This window comes from Podarcis liolepis, assembly GCF_965112155.1.
Source record: "Podarcis liolepis genome assembly, chromosome: 15".
In the NCBI taxonomy this organism is placed as follows: Eukaryota; Metazoa; Chordata; class Lepidosauria; order Squamata; family Lacertidae; genus Podarcis; species Podarcis liolepis.
In genome coordinates this window covers 6,819,479-6,832,785 of record NC_139566.1, presented here as the reverse complement: position 1 = coordinate 6,832,785, position 13,307 = coordinate 6,819,479, and the positions used below count along the sequence as shown (strand labels likewise).

The following is a 13,307-nucleotide window of genomic DNA, read 5'->3' as shown; positions in this document are numbered from 1 at the left end:
AATGGTTGCCCATCCCTGCACTGACCAGACCCAGACCTGCTTAGTTTCAGGAAGGTGATGACCTTGCGTCCCTTCACAGCATACCCTACACCCACATGAGACATGAAGGCACCGTCTTAGTGGGTCAACTTGAGATATTAGAGAAAAATGAATATATAGCACAGGAGGGTTGCCCTAGGGGAAATTTGGGGTTATCTAAGCCATATTTTTCGCCTCATCTACGACATAATGGATAGTGAAACTCATTTTTTTTAAACCCACTCAAAAGTCATAGCAGGTTATTGCATTGCATCAAAGCATGACAAAGAGTCCCATGGCCTACAGAAAGTTGTAAGTAGTCGCTTGATGTTGACACACCAAAATTTCAATGCCTTTCACAACTGTAGGTTGTCAAGGCAAAACTCAAAGCCAATTCCTGTCAGCAGGCTGTAACAACTGAAGAATCAAAAGTAGCTTGATAAGACCCTCAAACGTTATTTTGGTGTGTGTGGTGTCTCTGCAAATCTTACCCAATGAAAGGACTGTACACATTACCTGAAATAGAACTCTCACTCAGCCTGTAGCCACCTCTCAACTGCCCTGCCTTCTTCAGTACAACCAGTCAGGGGGTAACCAATCAGATTCCTCCTCCTGGGAACCAGTGTGGTGGAGTGGTTAAGAGCGATAGTCTCGTAATCTGGTGAATTAGGTTCGCGTCTCTGCTCCTCCACATGCAGCTGCTGGGTGACCTTGGGCTAGTCACACTTCTCTGAAGTCTCTCAGCCTTACTCACCTTACAGAGTGTTTGTTGTGGGGGAGGAAGGGAAAGGAGAATGTTAGCCACTTTGAGACTCCTTAGGGTAGTGATAAAGCAGGATATCAAATCCAAACTCTTCTTCTCCTTAGTCTTTGTGTTGCCCCTTGTCAAACTCAACGAAGAGGAGGAGGATGTGGACGAAACTATAATTCTTTTGCTCCAGCCACCCTCAGCTCTGGCTCCACCTACTGTCAACCTCCCTGCCTTTCATCCTACTGCTCGCGATGGTTACCAACCTCCACTGATGGTACTGTATCACCTCACCTCATGCACCTCTTAAACTCTTTCAGAATATCCCTGCACAGCTTGCAAGGAACAGATGGGGGGCAGACCCAATGCAGATCATTCTAGCCATCTGCAATTCTACGTAACTGGGGCAGCATGGCAGCAAATTCCATACAGTCCAATTCCACAGCGTTGCAGTGAAATCCTGGTAGGAGGAAACATCACAACAGAGTGAATGACACGCTTCCGCGCCATGCAAATCTTGGTCAAGATATTGGTCTGGGATGGAACCCTGTAATTGTCTCTCCTCATGTGGTGCTTTGTGGTGATTTCTTGCCACATTCTTCAGCAGTTGTAGCACATTATGCCAGAATGCTTCAACCTAAGCAAAAAGGATGGGGGAGAAATTCAATCCAGTTTGCATTTAAAGGGAAACTTACCTAATTTGCACAGACCCAAACCCAACAATTTTGCAATGAGGTTTCCATCCAAGTAATGTGTGCAAAAAAATCACATGAGTGTGTATATAAATACACATGTTTATTTTATATACCTTTCTTTTATTTTTATTTGATCAGTGCATTCCAAAACTATATAAAGGTAATAAATGAAAATGAAAAGTTTCCCCTTCCCTCTCTGAGATAAGAGATGATCTGAAGTCCGCGTAGATCTGAAGTCCGCATCAGAGATCCAAGTTTCAGGAATACATAGAATACAACACAAAAAATAGTCAAACAAACTATTAATGATGATGATGATTAAATAATAATAATAATTTTGTATACCACCCTTCATGTGAAGATCACAGGGTAGTTCACAACATAAAAATGCAAAATTATTTTGGTTTTTCCTTTCCATTTTGCTCTTGCTGTCTAATGCAATCCTTTTGTTCACACATATCTGTAATTTCTATTGTCTTTTCCCTTAATTAGTTATTTGGTGACTGTCATGTAAACACTGTCATATAGACAAACTATTTTTTAAACAACAATAAAACCCTAACAAGTTTATACACAATAAATTTATGAAATATGTCCATTTCAGGCACATGCTGTACACCTTTTTTATGAGGAGTTTCAAAAAATAATAATATCAAAACCACCCCATCCTTTTGTATTAAAAAATGGAGAGGGGGCACCAAATGTGCTTAAAATGCTTTTAACAGGACAGAGTGGGATGCAAGAAGGTCAGAGAGGAACAGATGAATGACTGAGGACCAGCAAGAATGGGATGGGATGGAATTAGCTGCTCAGCCCATCCCTAATTAGCTTCCTTACTTCCTGGTGCTTCCTTGCTATAATTGTGAAACAGCTCTGGCATGCAAACATGTTCTTCTAGGGCAGCCTCTGCCAACGTGGCACTTTCATTGATGGCTGGAGTTTGTCGTTCAAAACATCTGGAAAGCACCAGGCTGCAAAAGAAGCCAAACTTCCTGAGAATCACTGAACATTATGTGCTTTTGTGGATATTTGAAAAACAAGAATTTTTAAGGACATACCGTGAGATAATTACAATGATTAGCAATGATCTGGAACATTATGTATACTCAAATAATGGGCTGTATCCAACTACATTATACTCACAATAGGCCCACTGAAATGAATGGACCTAAGTTAGTCATAGCTATTAATGACAATGGGTCTACTCTGAGTGCAACTAGCACTGATCCAACCCCTACAGTGCTATCACTGCTCCAGATGCCCTTCCTGTGCATTCTGGTTGTTTATGAACAATGCAATGCAAGATTTAAACATCTAGGATCACGTTTCATTTTCATGAACTACATTGTTGTTGTTTAGTCATTTAGTCGTGTCCGACTCTTCGTGACCCCATGGACCAGAGCATGCCAAGCACTCCTGTCTTCCACTGCCTCCCACAATTTGGTCAAACTCATGCTGGTAGCTTCAAGAACACTGTCCAGCCATCTTGTCCTCTGTCGTCCCCTTCTCCTTGTGCCCTCCATCTTTCCCAACATCAGGGTCTTTTCCAGGGAGTCTTCTCTTCTCATGAGGTGGCCAAAATATTGGAGCCTCAGCTTCAGGATCTGTCCTTCCAGTGAGCACTCAGGGCTGATTTCCTTAAGAATGGAGAGGTTTGATCTTCTTGCAGTCCACGGGACTCTCAAGAGTCTCCTCCAACACCATAATTCAAAAGCATCAATTCTTCGACAATCAGCCTTCTTTATGGTCCAGCTCTCACTTCCATACATCACTACTGGGAAAACCATAGCTTTAACTATACGGACCTTTGTTGGCAAGGTGATGTCTCTGCTTTTTAAGATGCTTTCTAGGTTTGTCAGTGCTTTTCTCCCAAGAAGCAGGCGTCTTTTAATGTCATGGCTGCTGTCACCATCTGCAGTGATCATGGAGCCCAAGAAAGTAAAATCTCTTGTGTTATTTATTGCATCTCTATTTCAAGTTTTTCTCCAAGGAGGTCAACGTGGTGTATTTGATTCTACCCCTCCCCATCTGATCCCCACAACAAGCCTGTGAGGTAGGCAGGCACTAGCTGACCCAAGGTCACCCATTGGGCTTCATGGTCAAGTAGAGAATTGAACCCTGGTCTTTCCCAGGTCAAGGTCTGACACTCTAAATGCTACACTACACTAGCTTCTTTGCTCCCACTACTGAACATTTAAAAAATTTAAACATTTTGTGCCCTCTCTCCATTAAACATTAAAAAAGAAAGTCTTCCTGTTTCATATTCCCTTCCAAAGATCGTATCCCATTTGCCTGCCCCATATATATGTTCCTAGACAAGGTGACTTCCAGCCACCATGAGATCTAGAAAGATATTCTTTTATTTGCAGTCGCTTTCCCAAAAGGCAAGCTTCTCTCCTCAGCCTTTGGAAGGAGTGGCATAACATAAGCCCAGATTTCTGTGATTCAGCCATTCGGCCTCTCTCTGGTGATAAAAATCTGCAGCTATAACGATGTGCGCATAATAATATGCTCTGGAGACAGGTGAAGGCCTATTTAATACTTATGGAGAAGCAGCTAATTAATTACGGTAATTTGGGGTGTTGTCAATGTGGTAACGCCATGTTGTCAGCTTGTTAGGACATGACCATAGAGAATGTTTGGGGCTAGGTTTTCTGGGAGGGATGTAGATGAGGCAGCAATTTCTCCAGGCAGCATTCAGGGATTTCCTTTATTTCTTTATTTTGAATATCTCTATGTCACCTTTCCAGGGCACAGGTTCTCCCAAGGCAACTTACAAAACAAAACACAATACTATGCAACTCTGAGTGGAATAGGGAATCTCCCAACCCCTCTTAGCACCATTAACAAACTACAGCTCCCAGAATCCTTTGGAGGAAACCATGACTGCTTAAAATGGAATCACACTGCTTTAAATGTATGATGTGGAGGTGGCCTAAATCACTGGTGTCCATAAATTTTACAGAGGCTACTCTGAGTAGGACTACCTTTGGACACAACCCTAAAAGTCCCAGGCTACCACATTCCAATAAAAGACAATACAGTGGTACCTCAGGTTACATACACTTCAGGTTACCTACGCTTCAGGTTAAAGACTCCGCTAACCCAGAAATAGTGCTTCAGGTTAAGAACTTTGCTTCAGGATGAGAACAGAAATTGGGCTCCGGTGGCGCGGCAGCAGCAGGAGGCCCCATTAGCTAAAGTGGTGCTTCAGGTTAAGTACGGAGCTCCGGAAAGTATTAAGTACTTAACCTGAGGTACCACTGTAAATACAATTGAGGTGTTTGTGTGGAATAGAATTTAAACCAGTGGCTCCCAACCTTTTTGGTATGGCGAACGCTAGGTCCATAGTTACTTGGTATGTTGACCCATCAAATTATTGTCACGTGAATTTTGAACCTTAGGTCTTCTCTGCCACCAGCACCCAGAGAACTGCTCCCAAGTGTTGACATATAAGACTTGAGCTTTTCCGGCATTCAGTTAGAAGTGCCAGCACAGCATTATAGCACGCCAATGAAACAAAAACCTGTTAGGTGATTTCATCATGCCAGCATGATTAAAAGCAATAACAATTTTAGGTTTACTTATAAAGCCAGTGATCCCTTTGCACAGGCCTGTGACCCATTTGTGGATCGCAACCCTCAGGTTGTGAGACACTGATTTAAAGCCATCAGCAATTGAGATAATTAAATCATTCAATTAAAAAATCAAGCCAGCGACTCAACCAAGAGCAGCACAGAGTGAAAGGGTGCTCAAGGCTAATTTTAAAGCCAGAATGGATGCGGTGAAATATGGCTGTAGGATTCCAATCTGAGCTATTATGAGTGATTAATAACTCAAAATTGGAAGACCTGAGAAGTATCATCAAAAGCACAATGGCAAGAAAAGTTGATGAACTATGCAGAGCTAGCCAAGTTAATGGACAAACTGCATGAAAAGGACAATAGTGACTTTGAAAAAGAATGGGAACCCTTTACAATATATTTGCAGAAACAACTGAAAGAAATGGTCTCGCTGGCAGGATTTAAATAAACACAATTTTATTTACAGAGAAAAAGAAGTACAACAATGTGATAACACAATATGTAATAAACCAGAGGGAAGTCAACAGGGAGGAGGGAAATTGGAAAATGTATGTTTAGCAATGATATTGGATACTTGTTTTGAGAAAAGAAAATTATTATTATTATTATTATTATTATTATTATTATTATTATTATTATATTCCAATCTGCATGGTTCTGAATGAAGGTTCATTCAGACATATGTTCTCAGACATATCTGGAGATGCCAGGGATTGAACCCAAGATCTTCTGCATCCCATTCTACAGATATGGGGATTGATTCTGGGAGCCTGGGGCAATGAAAGTCAGTAAGATCTCGGGCCACATAATGCATTGTGTTGTATCCAAAATACAGTGGATGCTCAGGTTGTGAATGTGATCCGTGCAGGAAGCACATTCGCAACCCACAGCGTTCACAACCCGCAGCGCCTTGTGTGCGCACGCACGGATTGCGATTCAGTGCTTATGTGCATGTGCAAAGCACGATTTAGCGCTTCTGCACATGCGCAACCTCCCAAACCCGGAAGTAACCCGTTCCGGTACTTCCTGTTTTGGCGCGTCCGTAACTCGAAAAAACGCAACCTGAAGCATCTGTAACCCGAGGTATGACTGTACGTCCTACTCAGAGCAGGCAAATAGAAATGAATGGCCATACCTAAATGAGGCCTATTAATTTCAATATGGCTACTTCAGTTGGGTGGGACAAATCTGTCAGGTTCACATTCTCCCGGTTTCTCATTTTTCCCTATCATCAATTCAGTTCTCCACATTTCCCCAGATATTTGCAATGTCTATAACTAGATGAAAATTTCTCATGAAAATTCATCAGCATTATTGTGTAGATAAGTGCAGGTTCCTCCTAAAAGACACATCTTTTGCATGCAGTTGTGATTCCACTTTAAACAGTTGTGGCTTCCCCCAAATAATCATGAGGAAAGTAGTTTGTTAAGGGTTCTGAGACCGGTTAGGAGACCAACTATTTCCCTAACACAGCTGCAATTTCCAGAGAGGTTTAGCAATCAACCCTTCTTCCCAGTCAACTCTTAGAATTGTAGCTCTGTGAGGAGAATATGGAAATAGGTAAGCCACATGGGACAAATGGAATGAGGCAGACAGGCAAGGGGAAAACACTTCAGGAAGGAAGCCTCAGCAAAAACCACCCTCATAATGACTTGTCGGCATTTCTCATCTAGCTGAAGCTGTTTTTGCTGTGACTGGGTGGGAAGTCTCCAATGAAATTACTTCAACAGAAGTCAAGCCAAAACTTGACAGCAATTATGGATGACTGACTTTGGCATCCCCCACTGGCAGCGGAACAGATAAAAAGAAATACATTCCACAGTGAGCGATTGCAAGTCATGTTTGACATCTGTTTTGAAATGCGCCTTCCATTCACAGTAGCATGTTTGTTAAAAGCCCATTGGAGAATGTAAGGGGAGTGCCAAGTCAGATTTATATGAGATATCATGAAAAGTTTCCAGTATTGTTTAAAAGAAAGCTGTGTAAAAATAAATAAATCAGGAAATATATTGAGGGGAGGGTGTACAGCTAAGTCCTCCTCAGAGTAGACCCATTTGAATTCTTTTGTTTTTTTGTTTTTGTTTAGTCGTTTAGTCGTGTCCGACTCTTCGTGACCCCATGGACCAGAGCACGCCAGGCACGCCATAGCCATGACTAATTGGGACTTTCTTTCAGACAAGCCCTCTTTCTACTGAATATCTGAACTAAGACTTTAAAAATAAATAAATAAATCCAGCAGCAGTTTTAATTAATGCTTGATTTTATAGCTTGAACTGATTTTGTTGTATTGTATCTTTGTAAACCATTTAGAGACTAATATAATTTAATGGTATATGAATTTGTTTCTGTGACACGGGTGGCGCTGTGGGTTAAACCACAGAGCCTAGGACTTGCCGATCAGAAGATCTGCGGTTCAAATCCCTGCAATGGGGTGAACTCCCGTTGCTCAGTCCCTGCTCGTGCCAACCTAGTAGTTCGAAAGCACGTCAAAGTGCAAGTAGATAAATAGATACCGCTCTGTCGGGAAGGTAAACGGCGTTTCCGTGCGCTGCTCTGGTTCACATGACCCGGAAGCTGTATGCTGGCTCCCTTGGCTAATAAAGCGAGATGAGCACCACAACCCCAGAGTCAGCCGTGACTGGACCTTAATGTTCAGGGGTCCCTTTACCTTTACCTAAATTTGTTCCCATGAACAAATAACAATACTAAGTAGGACTTAGTTTTATACATCCCTCTTCTTTCTATATCATGGCTTCCCACCCTCTCAAGACATTAAAATTTGCTTCAGAGAGTTGGGGGGGGGGACTCCATAGCAAATATGGAGGGTAGGAGGAGAGGGAGGGGTTTTATGAGGCTGATAGCCCACAAATTACTCTTTCTTTCTTTCTTTCTTTCTTTCTTTCTTTCTTTCTTTCTTTCTTTCTTTCTGACACTTTTTCTTGTCTCTGGCTCTACCCACCAAAAGCATGAGGACCCTGTATGAGATGATCTTTGAGGGAAATGAAGGATGTAGCGATCATTTTGATAATGACCTTTCTGGTGCCAATTGAGCCAAGGAAATACAAGATTATATGTCATATATGCGAATGTGGTTTATTGTTTCATCAGGAAAGGAAGCTGTAGGGTGTAACTTGTGTGACTTACTACCCTGAGGTTTGTGAGAAACTTGTGCGTGTTACAAGAATGGGCAATTAATCGCTGTAATTTGAGGTGTTTCCCACATGGAAAACACCTCGGCTGGGAGGCAGGTTCCTGTGAAGTCGCTCCTTCTAAGGCTGCATCATGCGATGCCTGATTCCAGCGTCTGAAGTCATTCTACATAGCTCTTCCTGTTTTAGCAAAACTTCAGTATTGCCTGTTGCTTAGTCCTGATGACTAGAAAAGGAGAACAGAAAAACTGCCTTGTGGCACTCTAGTCTAGAGTAAAGATGGGCCAGCAAGGTAATCCAATCCACCACCCACCTGTTCAGTGCAGGAGTTCTGCAACTACAACATTCTTGAAAGATGGCTGCCAAGAGGCTGAATGTTCCGGCTCTCTTTTTATTATTAAATATTTGTATTAAGCAATTTCAACAAATTATCAACCATATCATCACATACCAGTACATTATTTCCCCATATTTTCCTACCCCCCTTCCATCCCTCCCTCCCCCTCCCACCAGGGACTTCCCTCAGCTCGTCTCCCTGATTTCTCTACACATATTATTCTCTGCATGCTATATACATATCCTTACATTATCTGTCTACCATGTTATCAACCAATAAAGTTGTGAATGTTTATTCAAAATTTGCCAAGGAGTCCAGTTCATTTTGTTGTCTTTTTAGATAACTTGTAAAAAGCTCCCATTCTTCCTTAAAGTCACAGTTGTCCTTGTCCCGCAGTTTGTATGTCAATTTAGCCAACTCTGCATAGTCCATCAATTTCTTTTGCCACTGTTCTTTTGTTGGGATTTCCTCATTCTTCCATCCTTGTGCTATCAAGAATCTTGCCGCTGTTGTAGCATACATAAATATATTCTTTGTTTTTCTTGGCAGATCTTGTCCTACGATCCCTAACAAAAATGCTTCTGGTTGTTTTTTTACAACTTCCGTTATTCTTCTATAACTTCCTTTGGAAATTTGGAAGTTGTATAGCTAAATCCTTTTTTATTATCTTCCTTGTACATCTCATGTGGTTGTCTACAGTGCAACCAACTCTGAAAATGATCTTTAATTTCCTCGTAATCTTTTAATTTCCATTTCCCTTCCTGATCCTTCAGCAATTCTCTATATGTAGGCCACTTCCCCTTTTTGCCAAGCGGTTTGAGTAACGAAGCTTCAATCTTCAATTGCTGATAACCACCAGGGTGTTTTTTCTTCTATTAGATATTTATATCTCTCCCACACCCTCATTAGTGATCTCCTGATTATATGATTGTAAAATCCTTTGTGCACTTTCCCTTTCCTGTACCATAAGTATGCATGCCATCCAAATCTGTTATCATGACCTTCCAAATCTAATGCTTTTTTCCTTTTCCAGTTTTATCCAGTCCCCAATCCACATCAAACATGCAGCCTCATAATACAATTTGAGGTCTGGGAGGGCAAAACTGCCTCTCTCTTTTATACCTGTAAGTATCTTGTGTTTAATCCTTGGTCTTTTGCCCCCCCCCCCGAAAAACTTATCCTTCTGCCATTTTTTGAGGCAATCATCTTTCACCATTACTGGGACTGTCTGAAAAAGAGCATTTTTGGCAATAAATTCATTTTTATCGCTGCTATTTTTCCTAGTAGGGAAAGGTTCATTATACTCCATATTTCTAAATTCCTTTTTATCTCAGACCACACTTTTTCATAATTGTCTTTGTAGACATTTATATTTTTTGCTGTTAACCATCTCCCTAAGTATTTTACCTTTTTATGAACTTAGAACTTTTATCTCTTTTTCCTTCAGTTTTTTTACTAATAACTTAGTTTTCTTTCTATTTAATTTAAATCCTGCCACTTTTCCAAATATTTGAATCTTTTCTATCACTCTAGGAAGAGAATTTTTTGGATCCTCCACCGTAATTACTAAATCATCACCATATGCTTTCAATTTAAATTCACTTTTTCCAGTTTTTATCCCTGTGATCTCTTTATCTACTCTTATATTTCTTGCAAATACTTCTAGGACCAGAATAAACAACAACGGTGATAGCGGGAATGTTCCAGCTCTTAACAATTAGACATGTTCTTCTAACATTCACCATAAACAAACACACTCACAATTTCATCTAGCTTCTGCGAAAACGTTTGGAACAGCTGTAGTACTCAGATGGGCCTTTCTAACTTGAGGTCCTTTGCCAACCAATTTCTACTGACTTTTTCAATGTTTTTACCGTCATATTGTGTTTTTATGTTGCAAACCAACCTGACGTGTTATATTTATACAAAAGCACAATTCGCTACTATTTAAACAAATTAATTAAATAAATATGTCCGACTGTGCTATAAATCTTAAAGGACTGCATAAAATCTACCAACTAAAGTAGTTTGCATTAATGTCATCTGCTTTGTTGTTTGACTCTATTTATTTAGTTTCTTTGTTTCCGTTCTTGAAAAAGCGAACTGATTGATTCAAAGGTACTTTGAAAGCCATTTCTCATTTAGAATGAAGGCCCCAAGCTATCATGAAGGTAGATGCTGATGTAACTGTGCTGAAGCTAAGCTACTCAAGATCACCTCAGTGCCTGGAAGGGAAGAATGAGATAACCCCACCCAGTGCCACACTTCAATTCAGCCATAAAAGAAAGAGAGGAGATAAGTGTTTTGGGATGCAACTGAAATTTTTATATGAAAGCAAAGAGGTACAAATAGTGAAATCAAAAGTACAACTAGAATGCAGAATGAAAGACACCATGTTCCAAAATAGCTTGCTTCCATGAAGCACAAGGGTGGTAGAACATGGTGGAAGAAAACCACAAACCAAATGCTAAACAATGCATATTCAAAAATGGGAGCATTCACAGAAACGGGGACATTCTTTATCTTTTTTTAGCGGAGAAAGATCTTCTTACTTCCATGCATTGAGGGAATGCATGGATAACTTTCAATCTGTCCCCATCCTATAATATTGCTTCCTCAGAATGACTTGAATGTGCACTTCCTTGTAGAAATGGCTGGGTCCACCCACAGTTCTAAATCTGGTGCTCAGATCAAGTGGCCTGCAGATGGTGAAGCATTCTACAAGGATTTTAAATTCTCAATAGGCAAAACAGATAGGATGCTGAGAATTAGAATGTAGGCATAATCAGTATGTGATAAGCATAAGGAAAGCTTGCATGCATCTTATTTCAGGTGCCACAGGTCATGGCTTGTGCCAATTCTGATGCTGGGTGTTCAATATTTCAGGTGGGAGTGGTGAGAACCGGTCCAGCTCTTCTTTCCTTCTCTTACTTTATTTTTGTTTGTACCACCCTTCTTCCATACATATCCTTCTTTGGACTTGATTTAGAACTTGCAACTATCATAGCTGCATGAGTTGCTTGGCATGGCATGAGAGTAGAATTCGGACATGTTGGAGCCACCACTGGAATACCTAGAAGATCTACCGCCGCCATATCCATAAGCACATGGGTTGTGCTGTTCAATGCAGAAAGGCTGGTCAGGGCAACAGAGAGCTGGCCCTGGGATGGTCAGGACAAAAGGTGGTGGCTGGATGGTCACTGTTGAAGGAGGACACTGGGCATAGCAAGGATCCTGCCACATACCAGAACGACGGCCAGCAGACATCTTTGAGGTTTAGAGGTGGGTCTGAAGGAAGATAGAGTCAGCATTATGCAGAGTTTCCAATAAAGATAAATTGTTTGAGACATACACTGGTTATGAACTGGTTATGAAAACTGTTTTCTTTATTTTCCTTCCTTCCTTCCTTCCTTCCTTCCTTCCTTCCTTCCTTCCTTCCTTCCTTCCCTCCCTCCCCCCTCTGCCATAATACTACAATCTGAGACCACACAATGAATCTGATTAGTAGAAGATTCAGAGTAGATGAACTCTCCAATTCTAGTTGGGCCAGTTGTCTTGCTCAATCAATGTAAGACCCATTGCCAAATAATAAAGAACCTGTGTTGTGAGCAGGAAGCCCCTGCTCCAAACACTGGCAACGTCTCTGTAAAGGGCCCAAGATGGAAAGTATGGGAAATACCTTTGCCTGACGCTAGCAAACCTGACATGTTAAGGTACATAGTTCAACAACTTACAAATTTCCTCTTTGTACAAGCGTCAGTTTCCTAGCAGAGCTATGCAGAAGGAGACAACTGCCGCCCCCACTCTACCACAAAGGTTTGAGGTCTACTGGAAAGGAAACTACATAACATTGGATTCTCTAAGCCAATGTCAAGCTTCAATCAAGTACAGTGGTACCTTATGTTATGGACGGGATCCATTCCGGAGGCCCGTCTGTAACGTGAAAAGCCCACAACTCAAATTGCCGCTTCTGCACATGCGCGAGTGGCGAAACCCGGAAGTAACCCATTCTGGTACTTCCGGGTTGCCATAGGACGCAAGACAAAAACACGCAACCTGAAGCGGACGTAACATGAGGTATGACTGTACCTAATTTATTTATTTTATGATTTATCATGATAATTTTGTATACCACCCTTTACCTGTAGATTTCAGGGCAGTTCAAACATAAAATTGCAATACAACCCCCCCGCAAAATACATAATAAAAATAAGAACAAGAACAAACCAACAATCCCCCCTCCCACAACACATTTAAAAGGGCATCAGCTGTCAATCAACCTAAGGACCTATGGCCCTCCACCATCCTTTATCATCGTCTGTATTTGCTGTGGCTGATGTTGGAGAGTTGGAGTCCAACCAGATCTGGAAGGCTTGCAGGTTCCTCACCTGTGTTGTAACCCCAGAGAGTTGTTGCCCATCAGTGTGGCCCAACCCATCAGAATGCAGCAACACGCAAAGCAATGATATGCATTCCAAGATTATCTGCTTGAAAGCCTCACACAATGGTGCAAGTCCCCAAACCCACTTATCCTTTAAAACCAGCAACTACTAGCAGAACGCCCACATAACCTTGGTACACCAATGAGATCCAGAAGATGTCCCCACTGTTCCAGAATCCAAAATGGACTTACCTAGTTCTCTAAGCAGCAGAAATGAGAAGAAGTGTTTGGAAGAACCCTAGATGATGGCCTTTTTATACTGTTTTGTAGCAGGAAGTAGATTTCGTTGTAGGAAGCATATTCAAGACTTCCTATTATTTATTTATTTTGTCAGA

At 41.3% G+C, this 13,307-nt stretch overlaps 1 long non-coding RNA gene across 1 annotated transcript; it reads right to left on the bottom strand.

Annotated features, from left to right (window-relative positions):
• Positions 1-10,833: 10,833 nt before the first annotated feature.
• Positions 10,834-13,303, bottom strand: LOC310694357. The gene is made up of 2 exons (XR_014519617.1): positions 13,165-13,303; positions 10,834-11,819 (listed from the first exon to the last, which is right to left on the bottom strand). It is a non-coding gene; the product is annotated as an uncharacterized lncRNA (long non-coding RNA).
• Positions 13,304-13,307: the final 4 nt, after the last annotated feature.